This window comes from Perca fluviatilis, chromosome 15 (assembly GCF_010015445.1).
Source record: "Perca fluviatilis chromosome 15, GENO_Pfluv_1.0, whole genome shotgun sequence".
NCBI classification, from domain to species: domain Eukaryota; kingdom Metazoa; phylum Chordata; class Actinopteri; order Perciformes; family Percidae; genus Perca; species Perca fluviatilis.
Genome location: NC_053126.1, coordinates 5,647,291 through 5,659,516, shown reverse-complemented (window position 1 = coordinate 5,659,516; position 12,226 = coordinate 5,647,291).

Genomic DNA, 12,226 nt, shown 5'->3' with positions numbered 1-12,226 from the left:
TTATAGCATCAAAGAACTAATTAAAACCAAACTTATCAGAAAAATGAACACTTGATCATCAGCATGATCAGAATACCTAAAATTACAGAAATTATCTTTGGGGGAAATGTATTTGACGTACAGTTTGATTTTTTAGTTTGGCCCATGTCCCATCTGCTAACATGGAGGGGGGGGGGGTTATGACCTATACTGCAGCCAGCCACCAGGGGCCATCCAGATGTTTTGGCTTTACTTTTGGGGAACTGTCAAGCTGTCCTTTATATACAGCCTATGGGTTTCCAGTCATTATGCTAAGCTAACTGACATGTATACCGTACAGACATGAGAGTGGTGTCAATCTTCCCATCCAACTCTCTGTTTCCCAAACTATTGGTTTAAGGTAATGGATTACTGTACAAATTCAGCTAATTCTACTTTGTTGATCTTTCTCCTCCATCACCTGGTCTCCTGCAGCTTTCACCGCCACCAGAAGAAGCAGCTCCCTCACCTTAAAAAGCTGCTCTCATGTTTTTGTTTTCTCTGCTTTTGTGCCTATAGATTCAGTTTGTGTGGACTGCCCCTTTAATCAACAGTGGACTCTATCAGGCCTCCATTTTGGCAGCCCAGTAATGAAGCTGCTGGTTGTGATAAAATGGAGGAAAGTTCAGCTTCCTCTGCTGAGCTGCAGAGCTGACCGCAGGAGACACATTTTCCACCGCTGACCGTTCATGACTCTGCCCTCAATGAGCTGGTGTGTTTGTGTGTGTGTGTGTGTGTGTGTGTGTTTGTGAGAGAGAGAGAGTGTGTGTGTGCCTTTTGAATTCCTGTGTGTCCACATGTAATCAAATCTTTGCTGACATGAACTGAGTGTGTTCCTGTTTCACGGTGAGAGCAGCAGTCAGGGGTTCGGCCGCCTCTCTGTTTCCCCCAAACATCAGCATAACATCAGAACCTGCTGGGAGCTTCCTCTGAGACACACACACACACACACACACACACACACGCCAGCACAGAAAGGTATCCACAGGCATCCTAACATACACTGGCACACACACTCTCCATCCTCAGCAGTGCCCTACACACCCTCTTGTGGGTGTGTCAGCGTGCAGGGTTCTGATTGGCTGACATCACATGAACAGAGGCATCTATTGGCTAAGGTTTCATTGCAGCTTAAACACAGGGAGCAGAGGAAGCTGAGATGCAAGTGTGTGTGTGTGTGTGTGTGTGTGTGTGGTGTGTGTGTGTGTGTGTGTGTGTGTGTGTGTGTGTGTGTGTGTGTGTGTGTATATGCTTGCGCCTGTGTGAGTGTTTGAACTCATTACTGAGTTTCGGCTCTGTGCGTGCATGTGTGCGAGAGAGAGAGTGGGTTGTACACACCGGTTTCCCAGGAGACAGGTATCTAAGTGAGTGGGCGTTCAAACGCACACTGAGCACAGTTTGAAAGGCTTGTTATTCAGACTGAAGTCTGCTCTTAGACTCTCAGAACAGTTTGTCCTTTAACTCGGTTTTGTCAAAAAGGAAGAAAAAAAATACTGTATTTCTTTCCATGCTCTACTTTCTCCTCCTTCCCTCTTTCTATGGGTCTGTCTGTCTTTCTTTCTTTTTCTCTTTCATCCATCGCAGGTTTCTTTACTTGTGTATTGACTGCTCTGTTATCTTATGTTCTTCTTATGTAGGCTAAAATCAGGAGGTCTAAAAACTAGATGTCAAATACAGGACTGTTTGCTGTCAGAGACATCAACCTGGAAACAGAAGCCATACATCTGCATGTCAATGTCCCTCCGCGTCATGGCAACAAAGACATGAGACTTAAATGTTGTTTAGGGGAAATATGCTTGTTTCTTTTCTTTCGAGGAATTAGCTAAGCTCAATGTCACTCTCATTTCTGTGTTTAAGCAACTGTTATCAATATTTTTTATAACAACAATGGATCAAACTAGAGAAGTGTGAATGCTGGATGTTGAAAAGATGACGCTAAACTGCATTTAACATAAAAAATGTTTAAATGTTTGTAAATGATACCTGTTTATCTTTAATAAAGGGAAGCACTCTGATGCCGCATTTTCACTGCATGGTATACGGCACGGCTCTACCATAGACTGTACATAAGAATGGACCAACAGATCCCATTGTTCTGGACGGAGACCAGTGAAGGATATTAGAAGCACTTTTCCGGTGCTGGCCAGCTTTACTGAGCAGCCTCAAACTGAGAGAGACAACGTAAATGTGACGTGAGCAACCTGTCTGAAAGTGTGAAGTCTTCTGGTAGCTGTGGCAAGAGAAATCTCAATCATTCCCAATCTTACAGAGACAGAGAGTGTAGGTATATGTAAGGAGATAACATGGGCACAGGCTAATTATTGCTAACTAAAATGCTAGTTAACATTAGTAATTAAACCTAAACAGCTCATGTAAGTCCAAACTGCCTGTGAGCTTCTCCTGTACTATACGGTAATTCCTCTACTGTGCAACAGTAAGTCTCGTGGTTATGACACAATCGTTAGCCTATTTTTATAAAAGCGTCTGCTACGGAGCCATAACGTGAGGTACAAGGTAATGGAGCCTTTTATACATTGTTGTGTTTCTTTAGAAATAAACAACGGACAAATAGAGTCTTTAAACGCTTCAGATGTAAAGTTATTCGCTGTCAAAGTGACGTCAAAATGAATGGGAGTCAATGGGATGCTAACGAGAGGTGATATTGTAGCATCAAAATGGCGCCATAGGAGGTTTGAGTTCTGAAGCAAAGCTTACCCCTTTGGGCTCTACTCAACTCGACTTTGGTTTTCGATAGTACCTGGAATTTCTTTGGTACCACCTCGCTGACCAATCAGAGCAGACTGGGCTTTTTCAGGAGAAGGACTTAAAGAGACAGGCGTTAAAACAGAGCGTTTCAGACAGAGAATGAAAACAGGTCTATTCAGACAGATAGTATGGGAAAAATAATGTGTTTTTTTAACATTAAAGCATGTAAACATGTTCTAGCAGAAACCCAAAATACAAGTATGAGTCCCGAAAATGAGCACAATATGGGACCTTTAAGCTCCATAATCATTAAACTTCTGTGAGAGAGTGCTGATGCAGTGTGTGAGTAAGATGAGGATCATACTGAACATGCCTGTGTATTCTACTTGTTTACTAATTTTTAGTAGGATAAACGTTTGCATACCTACTATATTAGTTTTTGAAAAACAGTAGAACTTCTTCACTATCTCGTTAATCTCAGATCTTGCTGGTGACCCTTTGGGAGGGTCTGACCCATAGACTGTATATTATTAAATACAGTCTATGGGTCTGACCCCAGGTGGAAACCACTAAACTAAACTTGTTTACCCTATAATTCACCCGCTGCATTATATATATACAAACTCTGTCTGTGTGTGTGTGTGTGTGTGTGTGTGTGTGTGTGTGCTTGCCTTGCTTGCGTGCTTGCGTGCTTGCATGCGTGCGTGTTCTTTGTTTTCTCTGGCTTTTGATCTCTCTCTCTCTATCTTTTGCCTCTTGTGATAAATTTGAATGTGAAATGACAACTGAGCTTTACAAATATTAGTTCAGAGTGCGATCCCACATGGAAGTGTGTGTACGTGTGTGTTGTACTGCATATCAATTAGCTATATATTATTCATGCTGACAACGTAATGAATGAAACATCACAGTCTTTGTATTTCAGGCATGTTTACTTATCCCTCTCTCTCTCACACACACACACACACACACACACACACAGCTGCCGTTGTGGGTATTTAGACAGCAGTGACAGCAGTGTGAATGAAGTCCAATTGTAGCTGCAAAGACGTGGTGATGCCCACTGAATACCTGACAGCTGAAGACTAGCAGCTCCTCCTAATGAAGGAGCAAGGGCATCATTCACAGTGAGGAGGAGGAGGAGGACATTTACGTCTCTAAAATCTCTCTTAAAGTGTAACTCTCGCCAAAATGCAACCTAGGGTCTTTTTGTGAATGTAACAGAGTCAAACCTTTGTTTAAAAGCATATTTATTTGTATTTGTTTTGGGTCAAATGGCCTTTTGAATGGGAGTGCTAGGGGCACTGCTACGATCGCATCAAAATCACTATTTTTAAAACACTAAGAAGGCTCGACACAACATGAAACTTTGCTGGAAGTATCACCAGGGGCTCTATGAACTCCAGCACTGAGAACATTGTTTGTGTACACAGAGTTTACTAAAAAGAAAGGTTTTAACAACTCACTTTAGCTGTTGGTTTTTCCGCTCGCCGCCATCTCGCCAGTCAAAAAGAGTCGATCTCCGAATGCAACGTAACAGGGAGGAGAGTAAAGATGGAAAGCTCCTAAAGCTTAGTTCCATATAAATGCACGGATAATTCGTTGTTTTGTCGTTAGTGTAAAACAATATTGACCTTGTAGTTAAGGAGCCTCATATAAGAGTAACATTTCCTCCTATGGAGTCCGTTCATTCGCATTCGGAGATCGACACTTTAAAGGTCCAATGTGTGGGAAGTTCTCCCATCTAGCGTTGAGATCATATATCGCAATCAACTCTCTCGTGCCACGCAGTTCAAAGTAGGTATTACAGCTACGGTAGCCTTCACACTTTATGCTGATGACGCTGGTCTCTCGCTCTTTTCAATCTCATTTTTCTTTTTCTGGGCGAAGAAGTAGAAACTCCTGTTCCTGAAATTTGGATTTTGAATACGTGTGGTCCTCCATGTTTCCTTATTCAAACTTGCCGGGGCCGGGAAGCTACGATACCCGTTAGCAGCGTTAGCAGCACCTGTGAGTTTATCATGTGACAGTGAAAACGTGAAAGGCAGAGCAGTATGTCCTGTATGTCCCTTACCGGCTAACGTATTTCAAGATGGAGCATGAATATGGAGCGTCTACCCCAGTTCATGCGAATGCAAATGTAAAATTTCAAGCCAAAAGGAATACTTGGAATTGACGGTGGAGGTAAATATTCATGAAAAAGGACAAGTTTGTGACAACACAGATTTTGAGAATGAACAACTAAACACGTTACAGACTGGACCTTTAACACTGTCCTCTGACTGTCCAGAATCCAGACAATAAAGAAGTTGATTCAACAGAGTGAAAAGACGAGATTTGTATGCAAGAAAAAGCTAATGCGGAGACATGTGATACAGTAAAAGTCACCTTTTTCTGCACATTTCTTATTGTACTTGCCCTTAATGTTAGACTGTCACAAATGCATATTAGGAAACACATTTCATAGACAACAGAACCTAATCAGTTGATGATTCAGACCATACACATCTCATTCAATTTAAGATGGTCTCATATTAGGTTGATGCAGTCTGCAACAGACACAAGCATCCTGATATTGACACAGGTCTTCTGTAGGATGGATAGAGGACAATAAAAACAGTGTGTAACGAGATATCAAAAAAAATGAATATGGGAAGACGGTCTATTTTAGTGGTTCCCACCTGGGGTCAGACCCTCCCAAAGGGTCACCAGCAAGATCTGAGATTAACGAGATAGTGAAGAAGTTCTACTGTTTTTCAAAAACTAATATAGTAGGTATGCAAAGGTTTACCCTAATAAAACTTTGTAAACACGTAGAATACACAGGCATTTTTTGAAAAGTCTTTTTTTGAAAATTAACCAAAAACGCCCCAGAAAAACTATAACAGTCTATGATTTTGTCATATATTTGTTTATGCCATAGAAATGTATAATTTAAAAGAAAACAGCATGCTAATTTTGCCGTTACAACAAAACCCAGCTAAAAACTAAAAAAATAATACTAAATAAAAACAGCTAAACTAGTCCGGCTTAAAGCTAACTTTTTAAGCATTGCTGCCATCTCAGTTTTTGACTCTAGTGTAATTTACAGTTTGGTGTGGTTGTTTCTTTTAAATGACATATTTAAGTGTATTAAATTCTATTCATTTATTACATTTCAAAGTGTTTAGGAATGATAGAGAGAAAGCTGGAAAAACACATTTAGTATGTTGATAGTATGTTTTCTCATATTCCCTGAGGTGTCAATGATTTTTGTCGTAAAATAACAAGTCTAAAAATACATTTAAAGAATAAGGCATTAGCCTCCTCTATTACAATTACAGACTGAACTTTAACCCCCCGTTTCTAAACGTCATCTTCTTTGTATCCTTGTTACTGTTCCCTGCCTTTGGCGGCAGTCTATATTGCATATAAGAAATAAGCTATTCTTACATTCTGAGTCACGGTATTACACGCACATTGTAGCTTACTTACATTTTAAACCTTGAACAAGCCGCTTTGGAACTGCTAAATCTACTTATGTTCATGTCAATAAAGACTTAGAAACATTTGATTTAGAAACATTTTCAAGAGGAGAAAAGTGATTCCCTCTCCAGCTCGTGTCTGCCACCTGTGGGAGAGGGTCCACGCTCACCACCCAGGAGGTTTTCTGCCACATTTGATTTTTTTATTTAGTTTTCATTGTCCTCTATCCATCCTACAGAAGACCTGTGTCAATATCAGGATGCTTTCATCTGTTGCAGACTGCATCAACCTAATATGAGACCATCTTAAATTGAATGAGATGTGTATGGTCTGAATCATCAACTGATTAGGTTCTGTTGTCTATGAAATGTGTTTCCTAATATGCATTTGTGACAGTATAACATTAAGGGCAAGTACAATAAGAAATGTACAGAAAAAAGGTGACTTTTACTGTATCACATGTCTCCGCATAGCGCTTACTTCCTTCTTTAATAGAGTTTGATCCACACCACCAAGACAGTAAAGAAGAAGAGGAACCATTTTAAATGATGTGAAAATGCCACATGTAGCATTTTCACATCAATAAATGGCCCTTATTTAATCAAACAAACAAGATGATTGCTGTGAAGATTGCCACTGCTTTGCTTCATGGCACAAATTGGCCATTCACCCCACGTTTCTCACAAAATACAGATTGTTATATACACATATAAATCTGGTAGCCAATCAGTGAAAGGGAGCAGTGGGTTCATGAGGCACACAAAAGAGCACTAACAACACATTCTCACTCCCATCTCGTAAAATATTGAGTTTTATCATCATTTGTTTCCTCATCCTACCGAGACATAACAATCCATTTGAAGAGCACATATTGACCTTTAAAACTCAGCACCATTCAAACTTAAACGCAGTCAGAGTGGAAAGCAGACTACCAGACCTCTTTCACCCTTCCGCTCCGTTTCTACCTTCCTCTATCTCCTCCATCTTTCTCCTCCTCCTCTCTTCCTCTCAACAGTATGTGGAGCAGAATGACTAATGATCAGTCACACACCAGAGACTTTCTTTCCCCTGCAGCCACATCCAAAATTAGCACACACACACACACACACGCATGCACGCACGCACGCACACACACACACACACACACGCATGCACGCACGCATGCACACACACACACACACACACACGCACGCACACACAGACACACGCACACACACACACACACACACACACTGGCGAAAATGCACCCAGACAAACACCCAGACATTTATAGGTTCATGCGCAAACAGAGACACACTTTGACTTCTATAAACACAATATAGAAGATGTGACTGGCCTTGTGTGACAATTTCCCTTTACGGGAACTTCTTTCTTTCGTCCTCTTGGGCTCTGTGACACAGATATGAGGTTGAATAAAGACACAAACCTCTGATCTGTGATACAAGTGCTCTACACATTGTCCTTTTGGACCTGAAGTCCTGTTAAGCTGCAGCTCTCTCTGCTGGATAGAAGCAGTTAATACAGATTTTATTTCACTTACTGTTCCCCGCAGGACGAGGACACGTTTCAGACACTGAGGATAAGAAACCCTGTTGCGTTTCTCTTCTGTGTGAACTTCTAGGCCATCGCAAACTTGCTCCAGCTCTGAAGCAGAGATCAGACCTGCTCCTTATGTTTTACACACCGCCTCTCAGTAGTTGGATTTTCAAACATTTCAAATAATGGCTTCGTGAGATGTGAGGTTTTTGTGGTGCAGATCTGTTCTGCTCACAGCTGTTTAAACTGGAATAATCTGACTGACTAAATGAGGTGGCTTCCTGTTTTGACAGACACAAAGGAGCTCTGATCTAAACCGTAAGATATAGGAAAAAAAGTATTTTCCCCTTCCATTTCCGTAGCAGCAGAAATAGCAACAACACAGCAGACACAGATGTAAACAACAGTTTTATTAAGCTCTGACAATGGGACAATGCTGAGCACAAACAGTACCTTAAACCGATATCATATGACATATTTACAATAAAACCAAAGTTCAGTTCACGATTGGAGAATTTAGCTATTCTGATAAATTAGCTAATTCTGGTATGATGTAAGTCCCATTTTGAAACAAGTCTTTTATTTTTGATGCTGTCTTTTTTTCCCTTATATTTCATCATAACTTTTATTCATACGTCTTATTCTGTTTTTTATATTTTTAACTCTTTTGAACTGCTCTTTAATGTTTTATGTAAAGCACTTTGAATTGCCTTGTTGCTGAAATGTGCTATATGAATAAAGCTGCCTTGCCTTCTGATAGGTTAAAGGTGCAGTAGATAAGACTTATTAAACTAACTTTCTGTCATATTTGCTGAAACTGACCCTATGTTCCAGTAGAACTGCATGAAGCAGGTAATTTAAAAATAAGTAATAAGGGTGATAATAAGGTAATAATAAAAAAAAAAATCCGGCTCCTCTGGCACCACCTACAGCCTGTAGTGCGATTTGCAAAAATCCACCGCTCCCTGTTTAGATGAACCAATCAGGGCCAGGGGGTGTCTAACTGCGTGTCAATCACTGCTAATGCACACGCATTCATTCTCCCTTGTGGGGGGAGGGGCTTAGGAGACCATTTTGGGCTCTAGCAGAAAGGGGGGAGGGACTGAGAAGTTGTTGATGTTCACATTTTTTGAAGTCCTGGATCTTCGCAATCCTACCTACAGCACCTTTAAGTAATAAATATAATTTCTTAAATATAAATAGCAGAAGGAATTTAACATTGAGAGCTGAATGGGACACAGAATGCTCCAATCCTGGTTAGATCTCATTCTGATATTTCAAGCTAAAGACAATTGTCCTCCCACTCCTGAAACCAGGCCAGTCTGTTTGGTTGTGGAATCATTTAGTTATGCACATATTTTGCAGAAATCTAAATTAGACACCCTAAAAAAAGATTTAGCAGCACCTTCTGGATCACTAAGGCTCTTATACTATTCTTTTTCACAAGTATTGTCTGCAAAATATCTTATGTTACCGTAGGTATATACACATAGTGTCTGTGTGCAATCACATTCTTTTTACATCATCCTGATGTTTCACAGTGTGCAGTCGACATGGGTGTTCAGTCTGGAATAGTCAGCATGATCGTGGTTTCTGAAGAAATTCTTTGCTGAGAGTTGGGAGGGAAATTACCGATTAAAAAAATAGAAACAGAAGCAATGGCAGGCTAATGGCAGGCTGACAGATGTCAGACCTTGAGGAATAGATGAAATGCACAATCAAAAGGTTTTTTTATTTTAAAAACAGGTCAGTGTGGTAGCATGCAGCTGGAGATTGAATGTCATCCCCCAGCAGTGGAATAACCTTAAAGGTTAAAAGCTGTAGGAGGAGCTCTATAGAGAAACCTGTAGGGGGAGCTCTATAGAGAAACCTGTAGGGGGAGCTCTATAGAGAAACCTGTAGGGGGAGCTCTATAGAGAAACCTGTAGGGGGGCTCTATAGAGAAACCTGTAGGGGGGCTCTATAGAGAACCTGTAGGGGGGCTCTATAGAGAAACCTGTAGGGGGGCTCTATAGAGAACATGTAGGGGAGCTCTATAGAGAAACCTGTAGGGGACTCTATAAAGAAACCTGTAGGGGGGCTCTAGAGAAACCTGTAGCGGGAGCTCTATAGAGAAACCTGTAGGGGGAGCTCTATAGAGAAACCTGTAGGGGAGCTCTACAGAGAAACCTGTAGGGGGAGCTCTACAGAGAAACCTGTAGCGGGAGCTCTACAGAGAAACCTGTAGGGGGAGCTCTACAGAGAAACCTGTAGCGGGAGCTCTACAGAGAAACCTGTAGGGGAGCTCTACAGAGAAACCTGTAGGGGAGCTCTATAGAGGAACCTGTAGGGGGAGCTCTATAGAGAAACCTGTAGGGGAGCTCTATAGAGAAACCTGTAGCGGGAGCTCTATAGAGAAACCTGTAGGGGGAGCTCTATAGAGAAACCTGTAGGGGGGCTCTATAGAGAAACCTGTAGGGGGGCTCTATAGAGAACCTGTAGGGGAGCTCTATAGAGAAACCTGTAGGGGGGCTCTATAGAGAACATGTAGGGGAGCTCTATAGAGAAACCTGTAGGGGACTCTATAAAGAAACCTGTAGGGGGGCTCTAGAGAAACCTGTAGCGGGAGCTCTATAGAGAAACCTGTAGGGGAGCTCTACAGAGAAACCTGTAGGGGGAGCTCTACAGAGAAACCTGTAGCGGGAGCTCTACAGAGAAACCTGTAGGGGGAGCTCTACAGAGAAACCTGTAGCGGGAGCTCTACAGAGAAACCTGTAGGGGGAGCTCTACAGAGAAACCTGTAGGGGAGCTCTATAGAGGAACCTGTAGGGGGAGCTCTATAGAGAAACCTGTAGGGGAGCTCTATAGAGAAACCTGTAGCGGGAGCTCTACGGAGAAACCTGTAGGGGAGCTCTATAGAGGAACCTGTAGGGGGAGCTCTATAGAGAAACCTGTAGGGGACTCTATAGAGAAACCTGTAGGGGAGCTCTACAGAGAAACCTGTAGGGGGAGCTCTACAGAGAAACCTGTAGGGGAGCTCTACAGAGAAACCTGTAGGGGAGCTCTGTAGAGAAACCTGTAGCGGGAGCTCTACAGAGAAACCTGTAGGGGAACTCTATAGAGGAACCTGTAGGGGGAGCTCTATAGAGAAACCTGTAGGGGACTCTATAGAGAAACCTGTAGCGGGAGCTCTACAGAGAAACCTGTAGGGGAGCTCTACAGAGAAACCTGTAGGGGAGCTCTATAGAGAAACCTGTAGCGGGAGCTCTATAGAGGAACCTGTAGGGGGAGCTCTATAGAGAAACCTGTAGGGGACTCTATAGAGAAACCTGTAGCGGGAGCTCTACAGAGAAACCTGTAGGGGAGCTCTACAGAGAAACCTGTAGGGGGGGCTCTATAGAGAAACCTGTAGCGGGAGCTCTACAAAGAAACCTGTAGGGGAGCTCTATAGAGGAACCTGTAGGGGGAGCTCTACAGAGAAACCTGTAGGGGAGCTCTATAGAGAAACCTGTAGAGGGGCTCTATAGAGAAACCTGTAGGGGGAGCTCTATAGAGAAACCTGTAGGGGGGCTCTACAGAGAAACCTATAGGGGGGCTCTACAGAGAAACCTGTAGGGGGAGCTCTATAGAGAAACCTGTAGGGGGGGCTCTACAGAGAAACCTGTCAGCAAAAAGTGAGAAAACAGCGAAGAAATGGCCAAAACTGCATAGCGCCCCTTTAAAACTCCATGGTCGCTTTTCGTCTCCCATCAAGAGTACCTTTCCTCTCTGCTCTACAGTTCACTCTAATTGCTATTCAAATATTCCTTCTGCCTGCCTCTTCTTTCCTGACACTTCTTTCTTTCTGTCCGTGATTTTTGTCAGAGCACTCCCTGTGGTTGTCTGGCTCTAATTTGTGGGGATCTCATTCTGGTGAAGCTTTTTTAAAACTCATTATGAATCACTCTGGATCAAAGTGTCAGCTAATGTCAAAAAATATGTTCTGAAATGATAAATGTGAGTGAGCGTGCTTACGGTAATCGGATATGAAAGTGTCAGTTTTAAACAGATCAGTGTCATCGTGGTCTAATTCTGCAGGATTAATTTTCTCCACTTCAGCTGAAACTGGCACAGATCACTATGCTGATTTTTTTTTAAATGACACTGGTTTCATTATAAGATAACTTATTTAGAATGTCTTACTCATTTACTCCATATTTTACATTTAATTAAAAAAATGTCATGAAGCAAAAGCCAGTAAAAGAATCTGCCACTGCAGTGAATTATTAATCTTAAAGGAATAGTTCGACATTTTGGGAAAGTTTGGGAGTGATACCACTGTTTGTACGGTAAATACAAAGCTGGATCCGGCCGCCGAGTTAGCTTAGCTTAGCATAAAGACTGGACACAGGGTGAAACTGCTGCTGGCTCTTGGGATCAGTGGTGTCTTCTCATCTAACTCTCTGCAAGGAAGTGAATACGTTTATTTCACAAAATGTCAAACTTTTCCTTTGAATTAGCTCAGAGGGTTGAAAGAAATAAA